The sequence below is a fragment of the Tenebrio molitor genome, chromosome 2, assembly GCF_963966145.1.
Source record: "Tenebrio molitor chromosome 2, icTenMoli1.1, whole genome shotgun sequence".
Taxonomy (NCBI): domain Eukaryota; kingdom Metazoa; phylum Arthropoda; class Insecta; order Coleoptera; family Tenebrionidae; genus Tenebrio; species Tenebrio molitor.
In genome coordinates, this window is record NC_091047.1 from 2,212,037 (window position 1) to 2,227,241 (window position 15,205).

The following is a 15,205-nucleotide window of genomic DNA, read 5'->3' on the forward strand; positions in this document are numbered from 1 at the left end:
TACTTACCTTCGACGAGTAAGATCTGAGCACTTGTCCCGGCAGCTGGACAAGCAACAACCAGCTCAAGACAATAGCTGCCTGGCGCCCATTTTTTAAAAATCCGAACCCACGCCCTCTGCCCCGAAAAACCCCCTGGGAGCCCGGAGCTGTCACTGGCCAACTTTTGGTCACAATCTCTTCGAAAGGTCCCACTACTTAGTAGTAAAAAGAGTGGGAGGATGGAAAGAAAAGAAAGATTACCAATGGAGATGGACACCTTTGGGGTTGGTCTTGGGAAGGTTTGTGGTTGATTTGGATGTTCTAGGTGGTACTCCAAGGTATCGGGAGAAGCGATCTAGTTAGGAGAAAGCAAGACGATTCTTCTTGGAATTTTAAAAGCACAGAACTGAGTAGCTATATTATGACTAGAATTTAGAAAGCACTGTACTGGTAAGGGATAAGCAAGACGAGATTTCTTGGAGTTTGAGAAGTACTAAACTCGCCCTCATGAGTAATTTCCGCGTGTTTTTTATGTTCTAAGAAATATCGAGTAACGTTACAAATTTAGCCAACGAAGCTTGTACGGTTACGAATTCTTTGTTTCTCTGTAATTCCACCTCAGAAGCTTTCAGTTTATTTGATTTCAACAACTAAGATCTAGACTAGTTGGTCCACTCTACATCAATTGTCTTGGTCTTTTATGATATTTAAGGAAAAGAAAGGAATAGCCTCTAATCTCAAGTTTGAGGACAAAATGGATGGAAGGGAAGAGTCCAGGATACTGATGGAATTCTGGAGAGAAAAGAAAAAGAACAAGGAGGAGAAAGACATACCAGTGAACAAGTGGAAAGACTGAGAGCAGAAGGAGGATGAGTGAAAGGGACAAACATTGAGGCAAGCAAAAGAGAAGGGAGAGAATCAAAGAATCAAGGTACAACAGTGGGTATGACAGAGGAAATTGCAAACTACCTGGGGAGAAAGAATGCAAGAGAGAGAAAAATGATGGTGGCAACGAAGAGAGAGAACATCTCATTTTAGCTTCTGAATAGTCTTAAATCATCTCTTGTTATGCGTTCTGGTGTTCTCCTGATGGCGTCGTCCTGGTGCAAGTGGTTCCGGTGTTAAAGATCTCTTGGAAAGGTCCTACTACTTAATAGTAAGAAGCGTGGGAGGATGGAAAGAAAAGAAAGGTTAGCAATGGAGATGGACACGTTTGGGGTTGGTCTTGGAAGGTTTGTGGTTGAATTGGGTGTTCTAGGTGGTACTCCAAGGCATCGGGAGAAGCGATCTAGTTAGGAGACGACACTTTTTGGAACTTAAAAAGCACTGAAAGCACTGCACTAGTAAGGAAGAAGCAAGACGAGATTTCTTGGAGTTTGAGAAGCACTACACTCGCCCTCATGAGTAATTTCCGCGTGTTTTTTATGTTGCAAGAAATATCGAGTAACGTTACAAATCGAGCCAACGAAGCTTGTACGGTTACGAATTCTTTGTTTCTCTGTAATAGCACCTCAGAAGCTTTCAGTTCATTTCATAACTTTCGACGATACTTCTTGGAGTTTAAAATGGACGATACTAAGTTGTAATGACTTGTTGGAATTTAGAAAGCACTAGGGTAGTCATCGTGAGTAATTTTGCAGGGAGCCCGTGCGCCAAATTGCCGTTGTAATAATTGCCGTGATAATCGGCATCGGCAAAATGTAACGGCTAAAACCGGCTAATTGCCGCCTCGGCCGGTTTCCCAGGTGATCATCCCGAAGGCTGATGGATCGCGCCCCGCCCCCAACTTAGCCAAACAAAAAATTCACTTGCATGAATTCGTGAAAAATCTCCGGCAGTAAATCTAGCGTACGGAACGGTAAATTACGAGGGCGAGCCGTATTTCATGTAAAAATGAGTGAAACTGCACTCCCGGACTGCAGGATTTTCCTGCCAAACAATTATCTCTGCACGGTTTGACTTACGTGCAACACCCCATTTTTTAGCAGTCCTTGGGGAAATTTCATACGATGGGTCTATCGGACTGTGGGGAGCGACTTTTATAAATGCCGGCGGTAACACCCCCAGAATAGGGTTTTAATGCGGACGTCCGCTCGTAATTAAATGTATCATAAAATTTATTTATTCAATTTGTTAAGGGGCGCGGGAAGATTAGAAAAATGTTGCGGGGGCGTCGAGCAAATCCGTTTTTAATCCCCCTGAATGTTTAAGCTGGTCTCGTTGTTTTTTTTAATTTGGCGGAAGAAGTTGATTTTTTTCGGCTGTCGTGTTGATCTCGGTTTCGGGGCCGGAATCCTGGCGGATTCGTCTTAAGAGAAAAACGCTGTTAATATATATTTTATGCGGCAAAAGTCTATATTTTATTGTAAAAACGCGTATCCGCCAGAGAGGGAGGATATATGGATAGATCCGCGGAGGGCGAAATATTCAGGTCACAGAGAAATTCATACCTCAGGGCTTTTACGTCAAAATAAGACCTTCTTTCAAATGTTATCGTGAACGGCGTTCTGAGACAAAGTCGGGTCAGTTTCCATCCGACTTTCCCGCTGGGGAATTTAATGTCAAGATATTATTACGAATCTTAGGTATCTCCGACGGGAGAGACCGCCAGAACCGCTTGTCCTGAAAAATTGCCGTGTTTCAGGATTTTTCCGCGGCGGGGGCGGTCTCAAATCGTCCTCGGGACATTTAAAACAACACGTATTGACGCCGCAAAATAACTTTCTTGGCTTTTGTGCGGTTTATCTGTCGGCGGCGGCGAGCTCGTCAAAGTTTCCGAGACCGCCTCCGTTTTTCCGAATTACGTGCTTATTAAAAAAAATTTTTTTGCAGATGCGACGGTCTCCTTTAAACCGCGTCTGTTCGGAGTTGATTTCGCGATTTTCCGATCGCTTAATCCGCTTTATTTGCTTCTTCAGTTTTTGGACTTTCGAACGAAATCCATTTGTTTTTATTTTATGCTTTTTCTGGCGGGGAGTTTGCAGCTCCCGACTGTTATCCATTATTCCCGAATAAAAACTTGAAATACAAAGTGGAGATCTATTTTTCAGATTTCTGGCCACCATTTGTTTCAACTAAACATCTTTCATCGGCGTCGGTCGCCGTCTCTTTCAGACTTTCAGACGGCCGATTTATGAACCGCATTTAATTTTTCATGGGATTTGGTCCCGACTCACGGCTCCTTCCGCCGGTTCCAAATCTGCATATCTAAGGAGCGACCCACGGAAAAATGTGCTGTGCAAAGCTAAAATCCCGATGTAGTGAAATCACACCCTCAGGGACCTGGAACGGGGAAAACCTTGTCCACGTAATAGGACCGCTTTTCTCTTACAAGAAATAAAAACAAATAGTGCTGCATTTTTTTCTGCAATTTTTTGAACGCAGCTTTGCATAGATTCTTTAGGGACACTAGAAGGTTCACTTCAAATTGCTTTAAAATATTTTTTGGAAAAATTTGACAGCAAACCTCTCAATGTTTTTGATCTATATTTCTCATTCAATTTCCTTTGCTTTTCTTTTTTGAAAATATTTTTCTGCATTTATGTAAATAGTAGACACGTGTCCGCTCATTTCTCAAAGATTTTAACATTTTCCTGCCATTTTTCGTACAGTTTAAATTTTTCTTTAGATTGCTTTATTTTGCCCTACGGGTTTCTCGCCTCCTCATTACATTTTCTCTAAAAATAAAATAGCAATTCCAAAAAAAAAACAACCCCTTTCCTTCTCTGTTCTTTCCCTCCCCTTCGCTTCCTCAAAGCTATTTCGTGATGCTCCCCTTCTGCCCTCTCTCCTATTCTGAATTTTCTACTTTCACTATTCCGTAATCTATCACTGTTTCCCCATGCTACCTACGTATGTCCATTCCCCTTCTTCGTCCCCTTGTTTGTTCCCGTTCAACACTTCCCATTCACTTTCTTTGATCCATTTCATCAGTCTCTTCCCCTCTACATTTTCCACCTTGTTTTTAAATTTTCTTTTACCATTTCCCCTCCCCTCTTCCCAATTTCTTGCTCTTTTTCCTCCTATTCTCCCGTTGAAGTCCCCTCCCATGAGCATACATTTTTGCCTGTTTTCTTTCAGTGCGTCTTCGACACGTCTTCTTGTTGTCTTCACCCCTTTACTGCATATTTTCATTATTTTCTACCATTTATTGCCTATATGAATTTTATTTTCATGCATCCTTCTTCTTCTCCCTTTTCTTGTCCAATTTCACTCCTGTTGTTATTTCCCTGGTAGCTCTTCCCTTTTTCTTTTCTCTTTTTGCCCCTTGACCCATTTGTACTCTTTCGGTAGCGACTTTCCCTTTTGCGCTTCTTTTCCGGTTTCCGTTTTCTTTGTCCATCTAGCTTTTTATTCATCTTCTCTTTGTACCTTTTTTTCTTCTTCTCTCCTTCTTCCAAAAATGTTTCTTCAGTTTCTCCCCTCTCTCATCCCATATTATGCATTCCCCGTTTATCTGTATCTTCTACTGTATCCTATTTTCACCCTTTTCCCTCTATCTCTCTGTTCTCTAGCCACCTCTTTTAACTTCTTTTGTGTTTTCCTTTCTTGGGTTGTCAAATCTTTTCTTTCCTTCAACTTACTCTTATTTTGGGCATAATGTTCTTCTTCTACTCCCAACTTTCTATTTTTGCCAGCATCATCTTTATTTATTCTAAATGCTTCCTTTACGTCCACTGTTACCTTTATCTCCCTTTCTAACCCTTCTTCCATCCTCCTCTCTATATTTCCTCTTATTCCTCCTATTCCGGTTATAATAACATTATTCTTCCTCCCCTTCTTTTCTTTTTGTTCCATCTTTTCCTCCATCATTTTCATCCTTCTCATCTAATCTGCCTCTTCCGCCTGCCATTTTCCTTCACTACCTCTCATCTCCGCTCTCACTGCCTCTAATTCTTTCCTTAGCTCCCCCTTCTCCTCTTTCACTGCCGCTAATTCCTTTGTTAGTATTTTGTTCTCCTCTCTTATTCCCTCCGTGTCCTCTCTTGTCTCTCTAATCATGTTTTTCATCTCATTATCCATTTCCTTGCTTTGGTTTCCTTCTTCGCTTCTACTTGGGGATCTTCCCGTTCTGGAACTCTTTCTGAATGGGTTAGTACCTTTTTCAGACGTCCTACCCTCTTCTCTTTCTCCCTTCCTGCTTTCTTCCTTACTTTCTGAAATTTCGGCATGCCCTCTCTTTCTCGCCCATTGCCTTCTACCAAAATTTTTCTTTTAAGTTTTTTGCAATTAGACGCCACATTCTAACATATCATTTTAGCCTCTGAATAGTCTCAAATCCTCTCTTGTTATGCGTTCTGGTGTTCTCCTGATGGCGTCGTCCTGGTGCAAGTAGTTTCGGCATTAGAGATCTCTTCGGAAGGTTCTACTACTTAACAGCAAGGAAGAGTGGGAGGATGGAAAGTAGAGAAAGGTTAGTAGCGATGGAAATGGACACGTTTGGGGTTGGTTTTGGGAACGTTTGTAGTTGAATTGGGTTTTTGGTTTTCTAGGTGGTTCTCCAAGGCATAAAGGGTATGCTCAGAAAAGTAAAGTGTTTGGAGGATGTTTTTGTTTAAATTTGGGGATTTTTGGGCTAGAATTTAGGAGATTACCTTTCATAGTTTTTGGATGAACTATGAAGGATTTGGTGGAAGATTCACTCCTATGCCTTCTTCAATAAGGAAGCTATATCTGTTTGAAATTTAAAAAATTACAAATTTGCACCAAAATATGTGGATGTTTTTGAATTTTTGTGTCTGGATATCTTTCCGAATCGGCTTAAAATAAATGTTTTGGACAAGTTTAATTCTGTAAAAACAAAAATTCTCCTCACTGATCCCCACTTGGTAGATCTGAAGGACGAGACGAATCAGAAATTGACTTGAAAATGTCAAATAAAATATTTTCTTGACCATCTCCATTGTGACTCGGTAGACACCAAAAGTGGTGAATTTGACGAGCAAGAATTATTGCCCTACAATCTTTTTGATAAAAGATATCAGTTAAAATATCTGATTTTTAGAGTTTTTTGAGAGTTTTTCGAAAACTAAACGGTCAAGTTAATTGTTTTTAACAGAGATGATAATATTTGAAAGGAGGAATCCAACAATGCAAGATTCATTCCTTTAGCTAGTTTAGCAAGAGAGCTACGTCTGTTTGAAAACTCAGAAAATTTTATCAAAAGAGGAGGTACCTGGATTTTTTTAAATTTCCGATTCTCTCAAATGTCAACCAAACCTCATCACACGCGAGCTCCTCGATGAGAAGATTCCACTTGATCAACAACTACGAATATTTTCAAAGAAGTTGGCTGGAGAAGAAAATAAAAAAAGTTTTTGCAATTTTTTCAAAACCAGTCTAAATCGGTCCAAAAAAAGCCGAATTGAAGAGATGAATCCAAGTGTGCAAAATCCTTCCATCTGAAATTTTGATTTTAAAAAACTACCAAACAAGTACTCTTTCGATTTTGACGCAACTTTATGACTCAACAACTCAGCCATCATGGACCCAATCTTATTTTACATAAAACTCATCATCAAATGCACCAAACCCTCGTAAGCGGATCGTGCGTCAACTGCATACCTTCACAAAGTACAGATCAATTTTTCAAATTTCGTCCGCCATTAGTCCCAAGTAAACATCTTTCATCGACGCCTCTTCGGAGTCCCCGGCGATTTATAACCGCACTTAATTTTTCACGAGACTGACTCCCGCTTTTGCTAATTCCAAATTTGCATCTGCAGCTTTGTCCCTCGAACACGTCTTGAACGTTCCCCTTTCAGAGACAGACCTCTACTTTCGTGTTGGTATTTAAAATTCTGCAGAAATTTCTCTCCGGTTGTTCGCTTGGTGGTGCAGCGAATCGTTTTTTTCCGATGGCATCGTAATAAATCGCGGAGATATCTGTTGGGGGAAATCTTAGCATGTATCCGTTGCGGTTGACCCATATGATAGGACGTCGGGGTCTAATGGCCGACAGCAGGAATGTTTTCCGACAAGAGATTTATCCAGTGTTATTCCGGCCGTCGGAAGACTAATGACGAACGTGCTCCTTAACCGTTCAAAAACCGTATGGTCTTCATTACGGCCGATCATCCGGTACATTACTTACGGAAGCTTTTTATTTCTATATCTATTTCCAGGGCCATCAGCCGGGAAACGGCATCAATCGAAACGCAATCATTTTTTTCATCCCCGAGTCTCGCCTCGTCCGGAGGTAAAACCCTTAATTGTTTCATCGGCGGGCAGAGCATTAGCGCGCGAAGACAGTGTTTTGTGACGTCAGCAGCGGAATTAATGCCATTTTAATTCTCCAAAGCTGACGTTATGCAAATGCAGGACTTTCAGGAATGTTTTGCTAGTTAATATAACCCTGTTTTAGAATTTGTAAATTATTCTACGCAATTTCAATTACAAATGCAGATTTTGTTGTGCCAGTTATGGAACAGAAATTATGTATGGTAATTGGGAGCATGGCGATTGCGGGGAGGTTTTCAATTTGCACGAGAGGGGTATCTAATTCGACGGGGCGACCGCCCCCGTCAAGAATTACGCGCCTCTCGGGACAGGGTTTGCATCAAAACTACAAAATTTCACCTAACCGAGACAAGAATGAAAAGCGAAAAAGTCGACGATGCAGTTCAAAAGTAAAATACTTCTTTAACTGGAGATCAAAGGATGAATTCCGTCGTTCCAGTCCCAACTAATTACGAGAATTTACTTTTCGCGTTAACGGTTCCGAGAAGTCGCCGGTTTTTAGCTTTGCCCACACGACTTTTTGTCCCATCAAAACACCGTTTTTACGCGATAATTAGAACCAACTGGTTCAATTTCAAAACGCTATTTAAATCGACAAGAACGCACGTTGGTGGTCTTCCTAGTTCTGGAGCACTCCTTCGACAAGATTCAAACAAATATTTTCTCTAATTCAACACCTCGTTGGTCTAAAGGGTCAAATCAGTTGTCGAAAGTTGCAACTGCGACGTCCAGATCTCTTCTAGTCCAAACCTGTAGTGCAGTCCCCCAAAGCTCCGTTCCAGTCCCCTATCTAGATCTTGTGTACTGCTATTTTCTTTCCAGGACAAGAAGAGTTTGCGAGAAAAATTTAGACATGACTGGAGGAACTACTAGAAAACAAAACATAAACTTCTAAAACTCCAATCCATCTGACCTCTACCTTAACAACTTCCCAAGCCAAAAACTCTTTCCAGAACAAGAAGATTTTGCAAGAAAGATTTTGGCATATCTGGAGGAACTACTAGAAAATGAGGAACTACTAGAAACCACAACATAAATTTCTAAAACTCCAATCCATCTTACCTCCACCTGAACAACTTCTCAAGCCAAAAACTCTTTCCAAAACAAGAAGATTTTGCAAGAAAAATGTTGGCATATCTGGAGCAACTACTAGAAAATGAAACAAAAATTTCTAAAACTCCAACCGATTACCTATCCTGGACTGATCACCTTCAGTACAAATCCCACTCCCAAAATTTCAACCTTAGCAATTTCCCAATTCCTAAATCCATCGGCAACTCCTCTCGAGAAATCCTCAAAAAAACCGAAACGGTGTCCACATCTGAAGATGCAACTCCCAAATCTTCAGTCACATCTACAAGATCTTTCTTCACTCGATAGTCGATTACCAAACCTCCCCCTACACTTTCTTCTATTGCAAAATCCTCGAACATATCTCTGCTATGAGATGCTGTGATGAGGAGCCTGGGAAAGTAAGTGAGGAAGAAAAAGCTGGAAGTGAATGTTAAGAAGACGCAAATGATGGTATTTAACAAGAGAAAGAGGAACAGTGAAGAGTGGAAGTGGGAAGCGAACAAAGTAGTTGAGGAATAGGAGGGAGAAAGAGAGAAGGTGAGTTAAGGAGGAGAATGATGATATTCGAGAGTATGTTAGAGATCTGGGGATGGAAGGAAGAAGAGAAGGTGGAGAGTGTGCAAGAAACATATTTGAGAGGGGTGCTAGGTGTGGATAGAGAAACGCCAGATTACATAGTGAGGGAAGAGTGCAGGAAGAAAAGGCTGAGTATGAAAGCAAAATTTGAAGACAAAGTGGATGGAAGGGAACGTTGACGGAACGCTGGAGCACACGGAGAAGAAGAGAAAGACGGGTATGTCAGTGAAGAAATGGAAAGATTGAGAGCAGAAGGAAGATGGATGAAGTCCGAGGTGTACGGACAATCAAGAAAGAAGGGAGAGAATCCAGATACAACAGTATGAGGGATGTATGATAGAGGAAATTCCGGAGGACCTGGGGAGAGAGAGTGCAAGAAAGAGAAACATGATGGCGAGATTCAGATGTGGCAACGAGGAGAGAGAAAACAGTGGATAGAAGGAAAGGAAAGAAGGTGCAGGATTTGCTACGAGAAGAGAGAGACGATCGACCACATGTGGAATAGAGGCTGCAAAATGAGAGAGAGGGAGGGAAAGGAACGGGGAGAAATATTGAATGAAGACGGAAGGGAGAGAGGAAAAAAGGAAAAGGGTGGTGGATAAGAATTAAAAAGGTTATTTTGTTTGGAAATCTTTGGAGCTCTCCTTAATGTTGATTGCACGTTTTTGAATTCTAGTTCCAAAACCTAACGCAGTGAAAAGTACTAAACTCTCCATCTCAATTGTTTCACGTTATGTAGAAAACCGTTGTAGCCTTGCAGATTAATTTCCGCCACACTCGTTTCTGTGTCTGTCTTCTGTCAAAAAATGTGTATATCTCTCGGAATTAGAAAGCTCATACGGTTTTACGAGGCTCGTCGGAAAAATCCACCAGCTTTTATTTTCCAATCTGCGGGAAAATACGATTTCGGTCGTCCCTCTCGCCGGATTTGGCACCTACGCCTCATCAAAAGTATAACGCTGTGAAAATCTTCGTTCCGGGCGTGAATTTTTCGAGCAACCCTGGTATGGTGAGAATTTAAGAATTTTGAAAATGAGGAAAGAGTTCATGGGCCACATTTTCCAGGTTGTTTGATATGTACTATTTTTGATAATTGTGAAATTCTCCCTAGATTGTTTTTTTTTTAAGTGGAAGCCAACGTCGAGAAGGTAAATAAGGAATTTGTTGTAATGAAATTCTAGGCGAAATAAATATTTAAAAAAATCAATGTAGGTATTTTGCTTATTTCTTTTCCCTCTGATAATATTTGTTCATTTTTCAAAATCATAAAACAGTCATAGCTTCCTTATCAAGTCAATTAGAAGACTAAATGTTACACCGTTGGAATAATCTCTTCAGTCGGCTTTCTTGAGCTGAAAAAAAAAGTTTGGTTTTTTTTTCGTTTTTTTTTTGTCCAACTCTTTAAAATGGTCACAATTCAATAATTCTTGTTCTCGTGGATTTCCCTGGTCGAGTCCTATGACGTAGGTCCCAAGCCGTCTGAATCTGGTCACTTTTGAGTCGAGCAAAAATTTTCCAAAACTTTTCAATTCGTCTCGTTCTCCCACATTTAACAATTTTTTTTTAAATTTTATTGTGCAATTCCCATCGTCGCCAGCCTCTGTACACATTGCCCCGTAATGCTCGAGTCATGTGTCGCCATTTCGGCCATTTTGCTCCGAAAACTATCGATCGAAATGGTCCAAATCGTGTCGACACCTGTTCGCCGTGGCATCCATCCCGCATTACTTTCCCGTTTCAGTTTCGATAATGGGCCGTATTATGTGTCGCTAATGGATTTAAATGTGTAGTAATTATCGTTGTTGTTAGTTGCACCGTGGCTGCGATAACGCTTCGTAATCAAGTTGCGCTTTCGGTGAACAAGATGAAACGGCGTTTGTGATAATTAGAACTGCACGTATTTATCTGCGTTTAAATGAATCGCATCATGCATCATCCGACAATGCAAACTGTAGGAAATATGCACGAGATATGCACATTAACGGCGACCGCGCGTAATATGTTGTATCGCGGTCCCAACAATTCGCAGAATTCACGAAAGCACCATCCCGCTAATTATTCGATCTTCCTATTCGTCATCCGGGCGGGTCTAATTTTCCTCCCGGGCCCCAGAATTCCATCAAAAATTGATTAAAAGTGGCCCATCGAGTCGTAAATTCGCGCATCGACCGTGAAAAAACGCCGCACAATGGGAAGGCATCTCTCCGTGTAAACACAATAAAGGCGAACTTTTGGGGTTAGATGTTAAATTTAAGGCGGTCTGTTTGTCTTTTGCATAAACAAATTTTCACGACCTCCTACATTAACCGTGGGCTTGTTTACTATGTCCTGTGAGCTTGCCAATTACTTCCATTCAGTTTTAACTTCCTTCGTAAATATTTAGGTTATAAAAATCGCGGATAACATAGCGTAACAACGCACCGATTGTGCACAGCTCGTTCCAATACTCCGATCGGGGCGGCGACGGGGGCGGCAAATACCTCTAATCCTTTGAGACTCATACTTGGACCGTATTAACAATTAGTGGGATGTGAAAACTAAGAGATTTTCAATTCGTCGCTTGCCGGCGAAGCTTCGTTCCTTGGAAACATGAAAGCTTACAGTTTTCGGATTGCGCTTTCAGGCTACAGCTTTCAAACCCAATTTTATTGTATTCTGAAGTATTGTGAAGCTTGAGCCGACAGTGTTGTTCGCAGACACGATCCAAACCACCTTCTGAGCTTTAATTAGTTAATAGTTACCTCCCACACTTAATTACACTAAGTATACAGGGTGTTTTTGAAATGCGCGCAGAAATTTCAACCAGGAGCTACTGGCTTCATGTAGAACTCGGAAAAAATATTTAAAAAATTCTATGTCAAAAAATAAAATGACATTTATTTTTTGAGCTACAATTTTTTTTAATTGCGTTTAGTTTTCTACGTTGTCCTACAACCTCGTAGGTAAAATTTCGGCACATTTTAAAAATACACCCTGTATATCATGTTTTATAAAATGTACGCCAATGCGAAGTAACCTATAGGAAATATGCTTTAAAACAAAGAAACCGCATTGGTGTACGTTTTATAAAATATGATATACAGGGTGTATTTTTAAAATGTGCCGAAATTTTACTTACGAGGATTTTTTAAATATTTTTTCCGAGTTCTACATGAATCCCGTAGCTTATGTATTTCTGCACGCATTTCAAAAACACTCTGTATTGTTTATACAAAAAACGGTGTGTCTAGAATTCAACCTTGCGGAGCGCCGTAGAAAAGAAGAAAATGTGTTATTTTTTGGGTTTGGAATTGGCGAGCCTTTTCTCCGGAGGGGTGAAGAAACCTGAGCGGCCTCCAACCCCTCTGCAAATTATTTGCGGCAGTCGTAAGCCAGGAACCCGTGCGCCTTAATGGGCGAATTGTAAATATTGTGTTAGAAAGTGGTGGTTAATTTTAGAGAGGTTTATGGTCGGGTCACTAAAGGGGTTATAGACACAATCTCGGCATTATCGCGGACTCGTATCAACATCGAGGTAAATGTGGCCCAGAAACGTCGCCCCATAAAATTACATTTGATGGGGTAATAGTCAAATCACCTGATAGAACTCGTTCCTCTGTCTTAATCATGACGGAGCGATGCGCTTTAAAACAGATATTTTTTATCATTAAAAGCTTGTTGGAGTGGAGAGCGAGCCTGATAACGGGGCCATTTGCATAGTCCCTTTTTAAAAATGCATTAACAAAGACACGTCATGAAAGTTTAATGACACTACTCTAATCAGATTTTTATAATTCATTAAAAGCTGGAGCGCCACTTTTTGACGGGGCTTCCTCCGAGCGATCTCGACGGTTTTACGAAGCTCGTCGGAAAAATCACCTTTTATTTTCCAATCTGCGGGAAAATACGATTTCGGTGGTCCCTCGTGCCGGATTTGGCTCCTACGCCTCATCAAAATTGTTACTATCTCGCGGATTATCAACGGGGTAGCGTATCAAAACAATCCATTTGACAGTTGTTGACAGTTGTCTAAGTGACCGACGTGACGTCACAACGCTGTGAAAATATTCGTTCCGGGCGTGAAGTTTTTGAGTGACCCTGGTACAGTGAGAATTTAAGAATTTGGAAAATGAGGGAAGAGTTCATGGTCCACATTTTCCAGACTGTTTGTACTATTTTTGATAATTGTGAAATTTTCCCTAGATTGTTTTTTTTTTCGAAAGTGGGAGCCTACGTCGAGAAGGCAATTAATCCGGGGCCGAGTGTCTCATTATGTTCACGTTCAGTAATGAGATTTCAGCTGGAATGGGGGGCGCAAAAAATGAAGGCCGCCAATTAGAGGGGCTTAGGTTAAATCCGTTTCGACTGTGGAGGAGAACAAGGCGAAATAGACCGAAATATCCGTATCGGAGCTTTTCAATTAGGAATAATTACGGAAATCAAATGGAATTCGTGTCGTTTCCATCTTCGCAATTAAGCAAATATTATACAAAAACTTCAAAGGAGCGTCTAACAAGTGTAGGCCGAGGAACTGAGACGACTGCGTAATCACTTAACTAAATATGCTAATTTCTGAGGATTTAAGAGTCGCTGTCGACTGCCTGTTTTCCGCTACAAGTGCCGTTCCAGGCGCAAACGGAAATAACTTTTCCGGTTCTAGCATGATATGTCGTTTCGGTTCAGGTGGTCGGACGGTTAATTTGGCCCCACGTTTGTGTATTAACCGGTGAATTACTGCCACATTGTGCCGGTTTAACTGGAAAAATATCGACATCGCACTGATGATAATGGCGACGTAAACCGAATTACGATCTATGAATTGAAGAGATACGGCCGCCGTTTTTTGTGGCCGGCAATAAACGTAAAAAATAAATACACAACGCGCATCTTTATCACCGCTGATCTAGACAACGCCAGAATTGCCGCACGAGAACCACTGCAAAACGAGACTGGTTCGGTTATAACCGGTTAACAAGACAAGAATAATCTACAGGGTCAGGGTAGAGTAGGCTCAAATCGAAAAGTACATGGGCGGTTCCATGATTTATGTGATAACCAGTTAGGCTGGATACCACGTGATATGTACTTCTAGATCTGAACGTGCTGTAGTCAAAGCGAAATTTGTTGGACCTCAGATCGCACACAACATCTCTTACAGGGATTTAAAAAATGTATTTGGAAATGAAACGGATCAGCTGTGAATTGCAAAATATGATACAAAAATTCTAGAGGGAAAAAATTAATATTTTATTGTATTTCTGGAAGCTGAAAGAAAAAGAAAAAGAACTTCTTCATGTAGGATAATTAACAAGTCCCCCTTATCACAGCTACAACAGTTTTCTGTTTAACACCAGATACGTCCGCTCTTTGTTGGTGTGCCGCAAGGCTCTGCCTTAGGACCGCTCCTATTGCACAACACTATATAACAAGAAACTCTGTCTTGCAGATTATTATTATTACTTTGAGAGTCTTATCTCCTCTTATCGGCGCCATCGGGTCCTTTTCTGCCCACTTTGCGCCCGAATAAAGATCAAAATCTGGGTAATTCCCCGAGTCCGTCGTGATACTTTTACGGCGTCGTATAAGTTCGACGTCGTCACATAAAAAAGCCGATTCAAAATTTTCCCGTTATTGATTATCTCTGGTGTTCTGGTTTTAAACTTCCTGCACTATCTCATCTCTGGGGGAAAGAGCGCCGAAAAGTTCCGATGTAAACAAAACTTCACTCTGCGAAAATTGGAATTATCTTCGATACATTTTCCAGTTGGCTTCTTGAAGTTTTTTTCTTTTCACTCGCACAGTAAATAGCGGCGAACGTGTCATCTCTGGCCGATATTGGCCGCAGTCCAATCTTAAAGCTGTTGTCGCATAAGCTGAACTAGGCGATCGACTTTCTGCGACTTACCTAAAACGGAGCGGACGTTTGTGCTGTCGGGACGTGGAAAATTAAAAAAAGTCGAGATGATCCACAGGGTGGTGTCGGAGTGCGGAGCGTGGAGAATTGAAAACATGAAGGAAATAAAGTAAAAATATTGAATCATACAGCGAGAGAAAGAAATAATGATTTTATGTTGAAAGGAATAATTTACGGTCAATCGATATTATAATAAGAACTGTTTTGACAGGATTTGTTAGTTGAGTGATCAACGAGTGAGGACAATGCGTCCCCACAAGAATTACTTTAAGAACTTCAGGTGGAGTACTGACTTTACATCTATACTTAATTCCCGAAAGCCGCATTTGCTTCCTTAGAACACGTAATTTGTTGAGAGTGTTGAGACTATAATGCATTTCATTGTTTTATTTTTATTTCATTCTCTTTGTACGGCCCCAATTTTGTCAAGCTAGGCAATAGAC